Source organism: Triticum dicoccoides, chromosome 3A, assembly GCF_002162155.2.
Source record: "Triticum dicoccoides isolate Atlit2015 ecotype Zavitan chromosome 3A, WEW_v2.0, whole genome shotgun sequence".
Taxonomy (NCBI): domain Eukaryota; kingdom Viridiplantae; phylum Streptophyta; class Magnoliopsida; order Poales; family Poaceae; genus Triticum; species Triticum dicoccoides.
Genome location: NC_041384.1, coordinates 595,915,128 through 595,935,669, shown reverse-complemented (window position 1 = coordinate 595,935,669; position 20,542 = coordinate 595,915,128).

The following is a 20,542-nucleotide window of genomic DNA, read 5'->3' as shown; positions in this document are numbered from 1 at the left end:
TTATTTGCTAATGAGAGTGTTTCTTCTGATCCTAATGATATGCCCTTGTCTACTTTGATTGAGAATAATAATGAATCTATGGATGGGAATTTTGTTGGTAGGAACAATTTTGGTAACAATGCGTATAGAGGAAATTTCAACCCTAGGCCTTATCCTAGTAATCCCTCTAATAATTATGGTAATTCCTACAACAATTCTTATGGAAATTATAATAATATGCCTTCTGATTTTGAATCTAATATTAAAGAATTTATTACTTCGCAAAAGAATTTTAATGCTATGATTGAAGAAAAATTGCTTAAGATTGATGATTTGGCTAGGAACGTTGATAGAATTTCTCTTGATGTTGATTCTTTGAAACTTAGATCTATTCCACCTAAGCATGATATCAATGAGTCTTTCAAAGCCATGAGAATTTCCATTCATGAGTGCAAAGAAAGAACCGCTTTGATGCGTGCTAAGAAAGAAGCCTTTATAAGAGTGTGTTCTTGTAGTTCCTATGAAAATAAAGATGAAGATATAAAAGTTATTGATGTGTCCCCTATTAAATCTTTGTTTTGCAATATGAATCTTGATAATGATGGGACTGAATATGATCCACCTTTACCTAGAAGGCGTTCCAAGAATTCAGAATTTGTTGATCTTGATGCTAAAATTGATAAAAGTGGGATTGAAGAAATTAAAACCCTAGATGTTGCTAAATCCACTATTATGGATTTCAAGGAATTTAACTATGAAAATTGCACTTTGATTGATTGTATCTCCTTGTTGCAATCCGTGCTAAATTCTCCTCACGCTTATAGTCAAAATAAAGCGTTTACTAAACATATCGTTGATGCCTTGATGCAATCTTATGAAGAAAAACTTGAATTGGAAGTTTCTATCCCTAGAAAACTTTATGATGAATGGGAAACAACTATTAAAATTAAAATTAAAGATCATGAATGCTATGCTTTATGTGATTTGGGTGCTAGTGTTTCCACGATTCCAAAGACTTTGTGTGATCTGTTAGGTTTCCGTGTTTTTGATGACTGCTCTCTAAACTTGCACCTTGCGGATTCCACTATTAAGAAACCTATGGTAAGAATTAATGATGTTCTTATTGTTGCAAATAGGAATTATGTGCCCGTAGATTTTATTGTTCTTGACATAGATTGCAATCCTTCATGTCCTATTATTCTTGGTAGACCTTTCCTTAGAACGATTGGTGCAATTATTGATATGAAGGAAGGAAATATTAGATTCCAATTTCCATTAAGTAAAGGCATGGAACACTTTCCTAGAAATAAAATTAAATTACCTTATGAATCTATTATGAGAACCACTTATGGATTGCCTACCAAAGATGGCAATACCTAGATCTATTCTTGGTTGTTATGCCTAGCTAGGGGCGTTAAACGATAGCGCTTGTTGGGAGGCAACCCAATTTTATTTTTATTGATTGATTTTTTGCTCCTGTTTAGTAATAAATAATTTATATAGCCTCGGTTTTGGTGGTGTTTTTTGTATTTAATTAGTGTTTGTGCCAAGTAGAACCGTTGGGAAGACTTGGGGAAAGTCTTGTTAAACTTGCTGTAAAAAACAGAAACTTTAGCGCTCACGAGAAATGCTGTCATTTTTATTTGTAAATTGCTATTTAGTTAATTATTTTTGCATATGATTAATAGATAAATTACTCACGTCCAGCAATTTATTTTAGAATTTTTGGGGTTCCAGATCTTGCGCTAGCTACAGATTACTACAGACTGTTCTGTTTTTGACAGATTCTGTTTTTCGTGTGTTGTTTGCTTATTTTGATGAATCTATGGCTAGTAAAATAGTTTATAAACCATAGGGAAGTTGGAATACAGTAGGTATAACACCAATATAAATAAATAATGAGTTCATTACAGTACCTTGAAGTGGTCTTTTATTTTCTTTCGCTAATGGAGCTCACGAGATTTTCTACTTTAAGTTTTGTGTTGTGAAGTTTTCAAGTTTTGGGTAAAGATTTAATGGATTATGGAACAAGGAGTGGCAAGAGATTAAGCTTGGGGATGCCCATGGCACCCCCAAGATAATCTAAGGACACCTAAAAGACAAAGCTTGGGGATGCCCCGGAAGGCATCCCCTCTTCCGTCTACTTCTATCGGTAACTTTACTTGGAGCTATTTTTTTATTCGCCAAATGATATGTGTTTTGCTTGGAGCGTCTTGCATTATTTGAGTATATGATTTTTAGTTTACCACAATCATCCTTTCTGTACACACCTTTTGAGAGATCCATACATGATTTGGAATTTGTTAGAATACTCTATGTGCTTCGCTTATATCTTTTGAGTTATATAGTTTTGCTCTAGTACTTCACTTATATCTTTTAGAGCACGGTGGTGGATTTGTTTTATAGAAACTATTGATCTCTCATGCTTCACTTGGATTATTTTGAGAGTCTTAATAGCATGGTAATTTGCTTAAAATCCTAATATGCTAGGTATTCAAAGTTAGTAAAATTTTCTTAAGAGTGTTCTGAATACTATGAGAAGTTTGATGCTTGATGATTGTTTTGAGATATGGAGGTAATAATATCAAAGTCGTGCTAGTTGAGTAGTTGTGAAATTGAGAAATACTTGTGTTGAAGTTTGCAAGTCCTGTAGCATGCACGTATGGTAAACGTTATGCAACAAATTTGAAACATGCGGTGTTATTTGATTGTCTTCCTTATGAGTGGCGGTCGGGGACGAGCGATGGTCTTTTCCTACCAATCTATCCCCCTAGGAGCATGCGCTTAGTACCTAGGTTTTTGATGACTTGTAGATTTTTGCAATAAGTATGTGAGTTCTTTATGACTAATTTTGAGTCCATGGATTATACACACTCTCACCCTTCCATCCTTGCTAGCCTCTTCGGTACCGTGCATTGCCCTTTCTCACATTGAGAGTTGGCGCAAACTTCGCAGGTGCATCCAAACCCCGTGATATGATACACTCTTTCACACATAAACATCCTTATATCTTCCTCAAAACAGCCACCATACCTACCTATTATGGCATTTCCATAGCCATTCTGAGATATATTGCCATGCAACTTTCCATCATTCCGTTTATCATGACACATTCATTATTGTCATATTGCTTAGCATGATCATGTAGTTGACATATTATTTGTGGCAAATCCACCATTCATAATTCTTTCACACATGACACTCTTGGTCCATTGTATATCCCGGTACACCGCCGGAGGCATTCATATAGAGTCATCTTTTGTTCTAGTATCGAGTTGTAATCATTGAGTTGTAAATAAATAGAAGTGTGATGATCATCATTTTCTAGAGCATTGTCCCAAGTGAGGAATAAAAAAGAGATAAAGGCCATATAAAAAAAGAGAGAAAGGCCATAAAAAAAGAGAAAAGGCCCCAAAAAAAGAAAAAAATGAGAGAAAAAGAGAGAAGGGACAATGTTACTATCCTTTGCCACACTTGTGCTTCAAAGTAGCACCTTAATCTTCATGTTAGAGAGTCTCTTGTTTTGTCACTTTCATATACTAGTGGGAATTTTTCATTATAGAACTTGGCTTATATATTCCAACAATGGGCCTCCTCAAGTGCCCTAGGTCTTCGTGAGCAAGCAAGTTGGATGCACACCCACTAGTTTCTTTTGTTGAGCTTTCATACATTTCTAGCTCTAGTGCATCCGTTGCATGGCAATCCCTACTCCTTGCATTAACATCAATCGGTGGGTATCTCTAGCCCATTGATTAGCCTCGTTGATGTGAGACTTTTTTTGTCTTCTCCAAATAACCCCCCTCATTATACTCTATTCCACCCATAGTGCTATGTCCATGGCTCGCGCTCATATATTGCGTGAAAGTTTATAGGTTTGAGATTACTAAAGTATGAAACAATTGCTTGGCTTGTCATCGGGGTTGTGCATGATGAGAGCATTCTTGTGTGACAAAAATGAAACATGACTAAACTATATGATTTTGTAGGGATGAACTTTCTTTGGCCATGTTATTTTGAGAAGACATAATTGCTTAGTTAGTATGCTTGAAGTATTATTATTTTTATGTCAATATGAACTTTTGTCTTGAATCTTTCGGATCTGAATATTCATACCACAATTGAGAAGAATTACATTAAAATTATGCCAACTAGCACTCCACATCAAAAATTCTGTTTTTATCATTTACCTACTCGAGGACGAGCATGAATTACGCTTGGGGATGCTTGATACGTCTCCAACGCATTTATAATTTTTGATTGCTCCATGCTATATTATCTACTATTTTGGACATTATTGGGCTTTGTTATCCACTTTTATATTATTTTTGGGACTAACCTATTAACCGGAGGCCCAACCCAGAATTGCTGTTTTTTGCCTGTTTTAGGGTTTCAAAGAAAAGGAATATCAAACGGAGTCCAAACGGAATGAAACCTTCGGGAACGTGATTTTCTCAATGAACAAGACCCGGGAGACTTGGACCCTACGTCAAGAAAGAAAAGAGAAGGCCATGAGGTAGGGGGGCGCCTACCCCCCAGGCGCGCCCTCCACCCTCGTGGGCCCCCTGTTGCTCCACCGACGAACTCCTTCCTCCTATATATACCTACGTACCCCCAAACAATCAGATAGGGAGCCAAAAACCTAATTCCACCACCGCAACTTTCTGTATCCATGAGATCCCGTCTTGGGGCCTGTTCCGGAGCTCCGCCGGAGGGGGCATCGATCACGGAGGGCTTCTACATCAACACCATAGCCCCTCCGATGAAGTGTGAGTAGTTTACCTCAGACCTACGGGTCCATAGTTAGTAGCTAGATGGCTTCTTCTCTCTTTTTGGATCTCAATACAATGTTCTCCCCCTCTCTTGTGGAGATCTATTCGATGTAATCTTCTTTTTGCGGTGTGTTTGTTGAGATCGATGAATTGTGGGTTTCTGATCAAGTCTATCTATGAACAATATTTGAATCTTCTCTGAATTCTTTTATGTATGATTGGTTAATTTTGCAAGTCTCTTCGAATTATCAGTTTGGTTTGGCCTCTTGGATTGATCTTTCTTGCAATGGGAGAAGTGCTTAGCTTTGGGTTCAATCTTGCGGTGTCCTTTCCCAGTGACAGTAGGGGCAGCAAGGCACGTATTGTATTGTTGCCATCGAGGATAACAAGATGGGGTTTTCTTCATATTGCATGAGTCTATCCCTCTACATCATGTCATCTTGCTTAAGGCGTTACTCTATTTTTAACTTAATACTCTAGATGCATGCTGGATAGCGGTCGATGAGTGGAGTAATAGTAGTAGATGCAGGCAGGAGTCGGTCTACTTGTCTCGGACGTGATGCCTATATACATGATCATACCTAGATATTCTCATAACTATGCTCAATTCTGTCAATTGCTCAACAGTAATTTGTTCACCCACCGTAGAATACTTATGCTCTCGAGAGAAGCCACTAGTGAAATCTATGGCCCCCGGGTCTATCTTCATCATATTAATCTCCTACTACTTAGTTATTTCCTTTGCTATTTACTTTGCCTTTATTTTACTTTGCATCTTTATCACAAAAATACCAAAAATATTATCTTATCATATCTATCAGATCTCACTCTTGTAAGTGGCCTTATAGGGATTGACAACCCCTATTTGCGTTGGTTGCAAGGATTTATTTGTTTTGTGCAGGTACGAGGGACTCGCGCGTAGCCTCCTACTGGATTGATACCTTGGTTCTTAAAAACTGAGGGAAATACTTACGCTACTTTGCTGCATCATCCCTTCCTCTTCGGGGAAAACCAACGCAGTGCTCAAGAGGTAGCATTTGCTAACAGTAAAAGAGATGTCAGGTCTTGTAGCACTGGCTAAGTACATAAGCGAGCCAATAATCTGAGAATACTTCAATTGGTCTCTAGCAGTTCTTCGATTCTTTCGAAGCAACACACTAGCATCATATGGTGTTGGAGAGGGCTTGCAGTCACTATAGCCAAAGCGACTCAAGATCTTTTCCACATAGTGAGATTGAAGCAATATAATCCCACCATCATCGTCTCTCAACAACTTGATGTTCAGCATGACATCAGCCACTCCTAAATCTTTCATCTCAAAACAGCGAGATAGAAAGTCCTTGACCTCCTTAATAACATTCAGATTTGTTCCAAAAATCAGCATGTCGTCAACATACAAGCAAAGGATAACTCCCTCACCCCCACCATGGCGATAGTACACACATTTGTCAGCTTCGTTTACAACAAAGCCTGCAGCTGTTAAAGTTCTTTCAAACTTCTCATGCCACTGTTTGGGTGCTTGCTTGAGTCCATACAAAGACTTCAAAAACTTGCACACTTTTCCTTCCTGACCATCTAGTACAAACCCATCTGGTTGTTCCATATAAATTTCCTCGTCCAACTCTCCATTTAGGAAAGCAGTCTTAACATCCATTTGATGAACGAGAAGACCATGCAAGGCAGCTAGTGAAAGTAGAACTCGAATAGTGGTCAGTCGAGCCACAGGTGAGTAAGTATCAAAGAAGTCTTCACCTTCCTTTTGGGTATAACCCTTAGCCATGAGCCGAGTCTTGTACTTTTCAATAATACATCAGGCCTAAGCTTCTTCTTGAATACCCATTTGCATCCTATAGGTTTGCACCCATAAGGACGATCAGTTATCTCCCAAGTTTCATTCGCCAAGATGGAGTCCATCTCGCTACGAACCGCTTCCTTCCAGTAGTCAGCATCTTCAGATGCATAGGCCTCTGAAATAGAACTGTGAGTGTCATCTATGAGATACACAAGAAAATCATCACCAAAGGACTTTGCAGTCCTTTGTCTCTTGCTCCTAGTAGGAACTTCATTGTTCTCCTCCACGGGACTTTCAAAGTGTTCCATCAAAATGGCAGGTTCTGTAATTGTAACTGGTTCCTGATTCGATGAACTAGGCATCTCCTAATTAGATGAGGTAGCCATATCCTTCATGGGAAAGATATCTTCAAAGAAAGTCGCATCATTCGACTCCATGATCGTACCGACATGCATGTCAGGTACCTCAGATTTTACAACCAAGAATCTATAACCAATGCTATGAAAAGCATATCTCAGGAAAACACAATCCACGGTCTTTGTCCAAGCTTGCGCTTCTTTGGAATTGGCACATTGAATTTCGCCAAACAACCCTAGGTTCGTAGATAAGAGAGCTTTAACCTTTTCTTCTCCCATTCCTCGAATGGAGTTATCTCTTTGTTCTTTGTGGGGACTCGGTTTAGGACATGACATGCTGTCAATATCGCCTCCCCCACCATGCCTTGGAGAGACCCGATGTGTCTAACATGGCATTAACCAAATCAGTTAGAGTACGGTTCTTTCTTTCGACCACCCCATTTGACTGAGGTGAGTAGGGAGGCATTCTCTCATGGATTATACCATGTTCCGCACAAAAAGCATCAAATTCATTGGAAAAATACTCTCCACCATGGTCGGACCTAAGCCTCTTGATTTTTCGATCAAGTTGGTTTTCCACTTCACCTTTATAGATCTTGAAAAAGTTCAAAGCTTCATCATTAGATTTCAGAAGATACACACGGCAGTATCTAGTAGAGTTGTCAATTAACGTCATGAAATATTTCTTTCCGCCTTTTGTCAAAACACCATTCATTTCACATAGATCTAAATGTATGAGCTCTAGTGGTGCAAGATTTCTCGTTTCCGCAGTCGTGTGAGACTTACGAGGTTTCTTAGCTTGCACACAAACTTGACACTTAGATCCCTTGACAGTGGTGAAACTAGGGATTAAGTTCAACTTCGCTAGTCATGACATGCAACCAAAGCTAACATGACAAAGACGTGAATGCCACACATTTGATTCACTATTGTTGCAAACATGATTAACAACTTTATTGCAAACGTCTGATAAGGATAAACGAAATAGGCCTCTTGACTCATAGCCTTTACCAACAAAGGTTCCATACTTGGATATTACAAATTTATTTGACTCAAAGACAAGCTTATAGCCATCTCTACATAGAAGAGATCCGCTAACAAGATTTTTATTGATGGAGGGGACATAATGCACGTTCTTCAACCACACGATCTTCCCCAAAGTAAAATTCATATCGACCGTGCCAACACCATGAACAGAAGCACTTGAACCATTGCCCATCAGCACGGTTGAAGTCCCTGCGGTCTGATAAGAAGAAAACATGGAAATATCACCGCATACATGCACATTAGCACCCGTGTCAATCAACCAATCATGAGAATGACATACTGAAAGAATAGTGGGAAATATACCATACCCAGCATCCTTCATGTCAATGTCTCCAATGACAACATTAGCAGTCTTGCGGCCTTTCGTAGAATGACGCTTGTCATAGCGATTAGGGCAACTAGGAGCCCAATGATCAGGATCCCCACACACATGACAAACACCTTTATTCTTGTCATTCTTCTTCTTGAAGTTCGTGTGTTGCACAACCTTGTTCTTCCCATCAAACTTTGCTTTACCATCAAACTTGCCCTTGTTCTTGAACTTGTGGGGCTAGAAGTTCTTCTTCTGTACCAGATTGGCACTAGATCCTCCCTCAATACCTCGAGCACGTGTGTCCTTTTCTCTCGCTTTTCTTCGACATCAAGAGTACCAATGAGATCCGGAACGGAAAACTCCTGTCTCTTATGCTTCAGTAAGGTAGCAAAGTTCCTCCACGAAGGAGGAAGCTTGGTGATGATACCTCCGGCAACAAACTTGTCTGGTAGCATACAGTTGAAGTGCTCAAGTTCTCTAGAAAATGACTGTATCTCATGAGCTTGCTCAACCACGGAGCGCTCTTCAGTCATCCTGTAATCATAGAATTGCTCCATGATGTACAGCTCAGTGCCGACATCCGAGACCCCAAACTTGGCCTCGAGTGCGTCCCACTTATCTTTTCCATTGTCAATTAATGCATAAGCATCAACTATGTTCTCACCAAGAACACTCAAGAGAGCAGCCTCAAACAGAGTATCCATTTTCTGAAAAGCTTGTTCCTGTTGGGCATCAAACTTCCCTTCAGGCTTTCCAAGCGTGGCGTCATAGCAACTCATGGTTTGAAACCATAAGACTGCTCTCACGCGCCACCTCTTATAGTGGATACCCTCAACATAGGAGGTCTCATGAAAGCAGCAAAACCACTTGGGGTAAATTGCCTATAATAAGGTTTTTGGATTGTTGGAAATATGAGCAATTTACCAAATGAATTTATTAACAGAAATAGTAGATAAAGCATGACTAATATAGTAGAGATAAAACAAGTCATGCGTTCTGACAGAGAGAAGGTAAATAACATCTGCATATATGAACTGTAGCCTAGCATATCTAGAGCAGATAGTAGAGCTAGTTGCATATATGGAGTAGAACCTAACATATGTAGGGCAGAAACTAGAGCAAAGAATTGTAGTAGAACTTCTAACATAAAGGAAAAGAACACGTACGGGACAGCAACAGCAGAAGCACTGGACTTGGGGTCGACATCCTCTCCAGCCATGTCGTTGATGAGGTTGTCGATGTCGCCTACTGTCCCGACCTGCGGTGCACGCTGCAAGCCGGGATGGGGAAGATTGTAGCAACAGTGCAGTGCTCAGGAACCTTGTGGTGAGAGGAAGAGGTAGGCATAGGAGAAGGACGCGAACAGGCTGTGACGAGCGGTGAAGCAACAAAGGGAGACGAAGCGAAGAGGCAGCACTCAAAGAGGTGCGCCATTCGTATTCAGTCTCCACTACAGCAAAATGTTTCAGCTCCCGTGTGACCGTTCGTATACCCGTCGTGCGTGGCAAAAATTTAGACATCGTCTCGGCTCATTCCCGCAACCCGCAACCCATGGCGTGTCATGTCGTGACAAGGCGTGGCGTGGCGAGGCGGGCAGCGGAGGAGGAGCGCACGTGGATGTCCCTCTTGTTCTCATGCTCATACATGTGGGGAAAGAGACTCCCTTATAAAGAGGTCCAACTCCCTCTAAACTAGCAATGTGGGACTAAACTTTAGTTCCACCTCTTGCCTTGCACGAATGGGCTGCGTGTGCCTCTAGGATTTATTAGGAATTTCTGAAACTGCTATTGGGCTAGGCCCAAAATAGACAAAATTCCAGCACAAAGAGCAATTCTAGAAGATCATACTTAAAAGATATAAGTGAAGCACATGAAGCATTCTATAAATCAATGAAGGGCTATCTCATACTATCATGGTTCTTAAAGGAAAAACAGAAAACACAAAGGACACAAATCATGTGAACAAAACAAAAACTGAGGTATACCAATAATTGTTGAAGAAGAAAGATGGGATGCCAACCGGGGCATCCCGAAGATTAGATGCTTGAGTATCCTTGAAATATTGACTTGGGGTGCCTTGGGCATCCCCAAGCTTGAGCTCTTGCCTCTCTTTATTCTTCTCATATTGGTAGCTCCTCGATCTTCGAACACTTCATCCACACTAAACTTTAACAAAAACTTTGTGAGATCCGTTAGTGTAATAAAGAAAATCACTACCTTTAGGTAATGTTGCAAACTTATTCCAATTTCATATTAGAACTATATCTACTGTATTCCAACTTCACCATGGTTCATTCCCCCTGATACTACCCATAGATTCATCAAAATAAGCGAACAACTCATAGAAAATAGAATCTGTCAAAAACAGGACAGTCTGTAGTAATCTGGAAGTTTAGTAAACTTCTGTAACTACACAAATTCTAAAAAAATATGACAATTTAAACAATTTATACAAAAGTAATGTGCAAAAAGTTTCAGACCCATTTGACTTTCCAGTAAAAAAATGTAAAATCACGTGCTACGGCCAAAGTTTCTGTTTTTGTATTGCACAAAGTATACAAGCAATCTAATCATCCTAAAACCAAGGCTTGTCACATTATTTTTATAATACAGTGGATATATACAAGGGGATAATTATATTCAGAGAAGCTTCCATGAATTTTTTTACATTGTTTCCATGAGCATGAACACAAGTGTTCAAGGTCGACCCTCATTTCTCCAATGCATAACCTTCCAATCACTTCTCTTATTGAAAAACTTTTTAGGTATGAGAGGCAAGTATTTTTTGTATTTTCATTCTTTAAAAAAATTATGTTTCACCCACAACTAAACAGAAACAAAAAAGGAAAAACAAAATATACTTAGTGAAGAAAGCAAACAAGCATACACAAGAATATCAACCCCATGCTATTGCTCCTCGGCAACGGCGCCAGAAAAGAGCTTGATAATCCCCAAGTGCAGGGAATCATCGTTGCAATTCCAATGGTGGAAGTGATAAGTATGGAGTGTCGAACCCACAAGGAGCTAAAGGTAAGATCAATATTCTCTCAAGCCCTATCTGCCACTGATACGACTCTACGTACACCGAACGTTTGCTTCCAACTAGAAACGAGAAATAAAACTACGTTGTGGGTATGAAGAGGGTAACTTTGCATGGTATCGGAGAGATAAAATATAAAAGTAGGGGCTGTTATCATAAAGTTAGAATATATTACTAAATTATAAATATCGAGTGTGGAATAATGATGGATCGGTGTGCGGAATTGTCTTAAGCAATTGTTAACAAGACCGGTGGTCGTCATTGCAATTTCATATGAGGGTGAGGCATAAGCTAACATACTTTCTCTTCTTAGATCATATGCACTTATGATTGGAACTCTAGCAAGCATCCGCAGCTACTAAAGATCATTAAGGTAAAACCCAACCATAGCATTAAAGCATCAAGTCCCCTTTATCCCATACGCAACAACCCCCTTACTCGAGTTTATGCTTCTGTCACTCAAGCAACCCACTATAAGCGAATCATGAACGTATACAATGGGAATCCCTCACGCTTGCGCGACAAGGAGGCCATAATAGGACAGCACCAAAATAAAATATACAACTCGTACCAATCTAGATCATCAATCAACCCAAAGACAAAGGATATCTACTCAAAACATCATAGGATGGCAACACATCATTGGATCATAATATGTGGCATAAAGCACCATGTTCAAGTAGGGATTACAACGGGGTGTGGGAGAGTGGACCGCGTAAAAGAGATGAGGATGGTGATGATGATGGTGATGTTGATGAAGACGATCACCGCGGCGATGATTCCCCTCCCGATGGCACTCCGGCGCCACCGAGAGAGAGGAGGAGAGGTTCTCCTCCTTGTGCTTCCTTCTCCATGGCCTCCCCCCTGGATGGGGAGTGGTTCCCCCTATGGTCCTTGGCCTTCATGGTGATGATGGCCCCTCTGGGATCCTCCCCCGTGCCCTCCGGTGATGATGGCCCCCTCCGGCAGGGTGCCACAGAGGGCCTAGATTGATTTCTCGTGGCTACAGAGGCTTGCGGCGGTGGAAGTTCCGATCTAGGTTATTTTAAGGAGGTTTGGGGATTTATAGGAGAGGTTGGCGTCGAGAACAAGTCAGGGGCCCCACGGGAAGTCCACGAGGCACAGGGGCGCGCCCAGGGGGGTGGGCGCCCCCACCCTCGTGGGGCCCATGGGGCTCCCCTCCGGTAGATTTTTGTTCCAGTATTTTTTATATTTTCCAGAAAAATTCTCCGTTGATTTTCACCGCATTCCGAGAACTTCTATTTCTGCACAAAAACAACACCACGGTAGTTCTGCTGAAAACAGCGTCAGTCCGGTTAGTTCTAATCAAATCATACCAAAATCATATAAAACTATTGTAAACATGGCATGAATACTTGATAAATTATAGATGCGTTGGAGACGTATCAGTACCCAACAGTTTCTTTTGGGTATCCTATGAAGACGCACTTCTCCAATTTGGGTTTGAGCTTATCAGGCTGAAACTTTTTCACATAAGCATCACAACCCCAAATTTTAAGAAATGACAGCTTAGGTTTCTTGCTAAACCATAGTTCATACGGTGTCGTCTCAACGGATTTTTAGACGGTGCCCTATTTAACGTGAATGCAGCTATCTCTAATGCATACCCCCAAAACGATAGTGGTAAATCGGTAAGAGACATCATAGATCGCACCACATCTAATAAAGTACGGTTACGATATTCTGACACACCATTATGCTGTGGTGTTCCAGGTGGCATGAGTTTGTGAAACTATTCCACATTGTTTTAATTGAAGGCCAAACTCGTAACTCAAATATTTGCTTCTGTGATCAGATCGTAGAAACTTTATTTTCTTGTTACGATGATTATCCACTTCACTTTGAAATTCTTTGAACTTTTCAAATGTCTCAGACTTGTGTTTCATCAAGTAGATATACGCATATCTGCTCAAATCATCTGTGAAGGTCAGAAGACAATGATACCCGCCGTGAGCCTCAACACTCATCGGACCGCATACATCGGTATGTGTTATTTCCAATAAGTCAGTGGTTCACTCCATTGTTCCGGAGAACGGAGTCTTAGTCATCTTGCCCATGAGGCATGGTTTGCAAGCATCAAATGATTCATAATCAAGTGATTCCAAAAGTCCATCCTCATGGAGTTTCTTCATGCGCTTTACACCAATATGACCTAAACGGCAATGCCACTAGTATGTTGCACTATCATTATCAACTTTGCATCTTTTGGCATCAATATGTGTATCACTACAATCGAGATTCAATAAATCATTCACCTTGGGTGTACGACAACAGAAGGTTTTATTCATGTAAACAGAATAATAATTATTCTTTAAATGAATAACAATATTGCAATAAACATGATCCAATAATATTATGCTCAACGCAAACACCAAATAACATTTATTTTAGGTTCAACACTAACCCCGAAGGTAAAGGGAGTGTGCGATGGTGATCTTATCAACCTTTGGAATCATTTCCAACACACATCGTCACCTCGTCCTCAACTAGTCTTTGTTCATTTTGTAACTCATGTTTCGAGTTACTAATCATAGCAACTGAACAAGTATCAAATACCCAGGGGCTACTATGAACACTAGTAAAGTACACATCAATAACATGTATATCATATCTACTTTTGTTCACTTTGCCATCCTTCTTATGTGCCAAGTATTTGGGGCAGTTCCGCTTCCAGTGACCATTTCCTTTGCAGTAGAAGCACTCAGTTTTAGGCTTAGGTCTAGCTTTGGGATTCTTCATGGGAGTGGCAACTTGCTTGCCATTCTTCTTGAAGTTCCCTTTATTTCCGTTGCCCTTTTACTTGAAACTAGTGGTCTTGTCAACCATCAACACTTGATGCTTTTCTTGATTTCTACCTTCGCCGATTTCAGCATCGCGAAGAGCTCGGGGAATCGTTTTCATCATCCCTTGCATATTATAGTTCATCACGAAGTTCCAGTAACTTGGTGATAGTGACTAGAGAACTCTGTCAATCACTATCTTATCTGGAAGATTAACTCCCACTTGATTCAAGCGATTGTAGTACTCAGACATTCTTAGCACATGCTCACTGGTTGAGCTATTCTCCTCCATCTTGTAGGCAAAGTGCTTGTCAGAGGTCCCATACCTGTCGACTCGGGCATGAGTCTGAAATACCAATTTCAGCGCTTGGAACATCTCATATGCTCCGTGAAATTTCAAAACATTTTCGAAGTCCCGGTTCTAAGCCGTAAATCATGGAGCACTAAACTATCAAGTAGTCATCATACCGAGCTTTGTCAAATGTTCATGACGTCTGTATGTGCTCCTGCAATAGTTCTATCACCTAGCGGTGCATCAAGGACATAATTCTTCTGTGCAGCAATGATGTTAATCCTCAGATCATGGACCTAGTCCGCATCATTGCTACTATCATCTTTCAACTTAGCTTTCTCTAGGAACATATCAAAAAATAAAATAGGGGAGCTATACGCAAGCTATTGATCTACAACATAGATATGAAAATACTATCAGGACTAAGTTCATGATAAATTAAAGTTCAATTAATCATATTACTTAAGAACTCCCACTTAAATAGACATCTCTCTAGTCATCTAAGTGATCATGTGATCCATATCAACTAAACCATGTCCGATCATCACGTGAGATGGAGTAGTTTTCAATGGTGAACATCACTATGTTGATCATATCTACTATATGATTCACGCTCGACCTTTCGGTCTCAGTGTTCTGAGGCCATATCTGCATATGCTAGGCTCGTCAAGTTTAACCTAAGTATTCTGCATGTGCAAAATTGGCTTGCACCCGTTGTATGTGAACGTAGAGCTTATCACACCCGATCATCACGTGGTGTCTCGGCACGACGAACTGTAGCAATGGTGCATACTCAGGGAGAGCACTTATACCTTGAAATTTTAGTGAGAGTGTGACGCCCCCGATTCAATCGTACACTAATCATGCACGCAAACGTGTACGATCAAGATCAGGGACTCACGGAAAGATATCACAACACAACTCTAAAAACATAAATAAGTCATACAAGCATCATAATACAAGCCAGGGGCCTCGAGGGCTCGAATACAAGTGCTCGATCATAGACGAGTCAGCGGAAGCAACAATATCTGAGTACAGACATAAGTTAAACAAGTTTGCCTTAAGAAGGCTAGCACAAACTGGGATACAGATCGAAAGAGGCGCAGGCCTCCTGCCTGGGATCCTCCTAAACTACTCCTGGTCGTCGTCAGCGGGCTGCACGTAGTAGTAGGCACCTCCGGGGTAGTAGTCGTCGTCGACGGTGGCGTCTGGCTCCAGGGCTCCAGCATCTGGTTGCGACAACCAGGTAGAAGGGAAAGGGAGAAAAGAGGGAGAAAAGCAACCGTGAGTACTCATCCAAAGTACTCGCAAGCAAGGAGCTACACTACATATGCATGGGGATATGTGTAAAGGGCCATATCGGTGGACTGAACTGCAGAATGCCAGAATAAAAGGGGGATAGCTAATCCTGTCGAAGACTACGCTTCTGGCAGCCTCCGTCTTGCAGCATGTAGAAGAGAGTAGATTGAAGTCCTCCAAGTAGCATCTCCAAGTAGCAACTCCAAGTAGCAACTCCAAGAAGCATCGCATAGCATAATCCTACCCGGCGATCCTCTCCTCGTCGCCCTGTAGAAAAGCAATCACCGGGTTGTCTGTGGAAGTTGGAAGGGTGTGTTTTATTAAGTATCCGGTTCTAGTTGTCATAAGGTCAAGGTACAACTCCAAGTCATCCTGTTACCGAAGATCACGGCTATTCGAATAGATTAACTTCCCTGCAGGGGTGCACCACATAACCCAACACGCTTGATCCCATTTGGCCGGACACACTTTCCTGGGTCATGCCCGGCCGCGGAAGATCAACACGTCGCAGCCCCACCTAGGCACAACAGAGAGGCCAGCACGCCGGTCTAAACCTAAGCGCATAGGGGTCTGGGCCCATCGCCTAATTCACACCTGCACGTTGCGAGGGCGGCCGAAAGCGGAACTAGCCCCCTTAATACAAGAGCAGGCTTACGTTCCAATCTGGCGCGCGCCGCTCAGTCGCTGGCGTAACGAAGTGCTTCGGCTGATACCACGACGTCGGGATACCCATAACTACTCCCACGTAGATGGTTAGTGCGTATAGACCAAATGGCCAGACTCAGATCAAATACCCAGATCTCGTTAAACGTGTTAAGTATCCGCGAACGCCGACCAGGGCCAGGCCCACCTCTCTCCTAGGTGGTCTCAACCTGCCCTGCCGCTCCACCATAAAGTAACAGTCGGGGGCCGTCGGGAACCCAGGCCCACCTCTACCGGGATGGAGCCACCTGTCCTTTCAGCCCCCATCTCCGAACAGTATCACAGGTAATGTAATAGTGTAAAGTATATAGTATATGCCCGTGATCACCTCCCGAAGTGATCACAGCCCAGTAGTATAGCATGGCAGACGGACAAGAGTGTAGGGCCACTGATGGAACACTAGCATCCTATACTAAGCAGTAGGATAGCAGGTAAAGGTAACAACAGTAGTAGCAAGGACAGGCTATGCAGCAGTATAGGATTAACTGAAAACAGTAACCTGCTACACTACTCTAATGCAAGCAGTATAGAGTAGAATAGGCGATATCTGGTGATCAAGGGGGGGGCTTGCCTGGTTGCTCTGGCAAGAAAGTGGGGCCGTCAACACCGTAGTCGTACTGGGTAGCAGCGGCGTCGGTCTCGGTGTCTAGCGAGAGAAGAGGGGGGAAGAAACAATAAATACTTAAGCAAACAGATGCATAGCGATGCATGACATGACAAGTAACGGTGCTAGGGGTGCCCTAACACGGTATGAGGTGATACCGATGAAGGGGGGGAACAACCGGGAATGTATCCCCGGTGTTTCGTGTTTTCGGTCAGATGAACCGGAGGTGAAATGTTGCAGGTTCACTATGCTAGGGACGCGTGGCGGACGAACGGGCTGCGTATCCAGATTCCTCTCGTTGTTTAGAGCAACTTTCATATATAAAACTTTTTCATCCGAGATACGGTTTATTTTATATTAATTTTTGAAGTTTTATTAATATTCTGCAATTCCTGGAATTCTTTTTAATTTAAAAATATTAAATACATAACTGCTATGGGTACATGTAAGTGTACCCAGCAGTGTGTGGGTGTCTATGATAGGTGGGACCTGTTGACTGCTGAGTCAACAGTCAACAGTCCCAGTTGACTGGTCAAAGCGGGCTAGTGGGGCCCAGGTGTCATACTTACAGTTTTAACACATTCTTAAAAAAAGATATTTAGAGGTGGGGGCTACCTATCATTGGGTCACATTATTTTAACAGATGGATTTAATTAGTTTTTATTAGTGGTGGGTCTCGGTAGTTAGCAACAGATTAGTGGGGAAGGGGGATTAAGCCCTAAACTAATCAGGGGCTGGCCCGACTCGGTGGCGGCTCTTGCCAGCCGCGGCTGGACTTGGCCAGCGCCGCCACCGGCGAGCAGGGCAGGCGGCATGGAGGCCTGAGGCGGGTGCGTCGGACGGAGCTGGGGCGGGCACGTCGGACGGAGCTGGGGCGGACGACGCGCGGCAGCGGGGCCATAGCAGAGACGGCAGCACGCGGAGCAGAAGTAGCGGCGGCAGCAGAGGTGAAGGTAGCAGGCGGCTAGAGGGCTTGCCGGCGCGCGGGGAATCGATGGTCAGCGAGGGGCGCGACCAGAGGCGAGGCATGGCCTGGCGACAGCAGCAACAACATCGCGCGGGCGCACACAGGAGCTTCGCTCCCGTCCATGGCGGCCTCGGGCGGGGACGGTTCTACGGCGAGGAATACGATAGCGGAAAAGGGAGGGGAAGGACGGCGGGGCTCACATCAGACTCGGAGAGAAGCCGTGTGTGCTCGGGGAGGGCTCGGTGACGACGAATCCGACGGAGGTCGCCGGCGGGTGCAAGGTTGAAGACGATGGCGAACAGCTCGATGCAGGGGCGAGGAGCTCGAGCTAGTCCTTGTAGACGATGCGGTAGACGATGGCGCTTCTCGGGGTCAACCCCTCACGGCACGAGGGCGCCGGTGGCCACAGGATCTCGGGGTGCACGACGACTGCAGCGTTCGGGGAGGAGCGAGCGCGCGAGCGAGAGGGGAACGAGCGAGGGGGAGGGAAAATATCTGAGATGCTGACGAGGCTGAGAGACGGGGGGGGGTGGCCTTATCCCCTCAGTTGCGTGGGTTGGCTCGGGTGGGCCGAGGCCCACGGGAACAGGGAAATGGGGGTTTTCTTTTATTTATTTATTTTATTTTTTGGCATTTCCTTTTTCTTCTTTTAACTTTTTCTAGTCTATGTTTTGCACTTAATCCAATTAGCAAATTTGTTTTGTAAAATGTGGAGATGGACACCTAATTAGTATTGCAATAATAGGTGCTGTCACAAAAAGGTTGACACTCCAAATATTAGTTTATATTTTTATAACTTTATAAAGGCATTTAATTAATTGTTTTTGCTGATGTTTTATTTATTTTAGAGCGTTTAGGCATTTTATAATAATGTGGTTTCTCCACCATTATTACCTATGAATTACTTGTCATATCCAGAACATTTTAGTTTTGATATTGGCAAATTTTTATTGTTTGACCTGATTATTGATTTGAATTTGCTTCGGTTTCGAATCAACGCGAGTTTATCAACGGTAACCGAGGTGACGTGGCATCGTTAGTAGAGGTTCACTGTAGCTTAAGTACCCGGGCGTCACAATTCTCCTCCACTACAAGAAATCTCGTCCCGAGATTTAGGAGGGGAGTAAGGGGGAAAGACTTGGTTGCGAAATTCTAATGGGTCTTCTCGGTCTTGGTTGCTCTTCCTGAAGTACTTGATCCTCCTCGTTGGTGTCTTTATTTCTCTTCTTTTCAGGTCATCATTATGACATCGTCCTACTTTCTTCGAAAATTATGTCGTACTCATGAATAGGTAAGGGGCTACTCTACAACGATAGAATGGTATAAGGGAAATTCATCTGGGGGTATCCCAAGAATGAACATATGAGTATCTCTCGAGTTGAACAAATTACACATATTGAGAGCAAAGTAAGACGGTGCAATAAGAAGTTTCAAGCGGATAGGCAATCGTTCATTGCCTGAAGCAGAGTGCGAAAGGGGTTCAGAGCAACGGGAATAAGTATTATGTCCGATACCAGAATAGATCAACAGGCAAGTGGCCCGTGAATTACATACAAAGTCAAGCACGAGGAATAACTTTGACAACAGGTTGTACAGGAGAGTCAGGTTTCGTTCCTGGGACCTGTGGGTTATGGGCCCACCATGTGGGTTAAAAGTAGAAAGGGGGCTGACATCTTGTACGATCACGATAGCAAGGCATGTCAGAGAGTAGCATGTCAGTTATGTCGGCAACAATGTCGGTACCAAGGGCGAGGGACGAAGAGAACCATTTTCCTGCTCGTTGAAACGAGGCGGGCCAAGAGGCAAAGTTCTCATCCATCAGCGGTTACCGAAATGTCATCAACATAGAAACAGGGTCTTACTGACACGGTTGTACAATGAGATGCTTACCTAAGCAGGGGGGGTATCACTGCTCAGTTAAGTCAGATTACAAGAAAGGTTGAACAAAACAATGGAAAAGAAAATGTGTTTAAACACATATTTCAGGGGTATATCCTTCCCAAGGACAAGCAGAGCATGATAACCATGACAGGATAATAAGTAGAAAACCCGTTAGGGAAGGGGAGAGAAATTTCATGACATTACCCATACAACAATGTTTGGATAATTTGATTAAGAAAATTTAGCATTGTGCTTCAAGTGTTCCTATTGATGATAGGAGTACCACATACATGCTTCGTGATAGCATTGACATGGTCTTTAAGCAAAGTTCGGACTTTGGACACACAAGGCATCCATCATGAACAACTCATAGAATAAGTCCTATGATTTCCTCATGAAAGAATGGTTAACCTTGCTAAAAAGAAATTATAGCAGTAGGTCCTCCGGCCAGGTGTGCTGGACATGCCATCACCTTACCGGGTCATAAAAGACCAATGTTATAACTCTTGGAAATGTCCCAGCCATCATATCTGACCGAGGTTCAGATCCGATTGGTGTCAGGATACCTCTGACTTAGGAGGCCAGAGAAGAAAAGGTGCAACACAAATGACGAGATGACATTGTAAGATTCTCAGGAAATTTACTACGGAAGCGAGTTCCGAAACAAAAGCTCATCATTAAACCAATGAAGGGATAAGGAG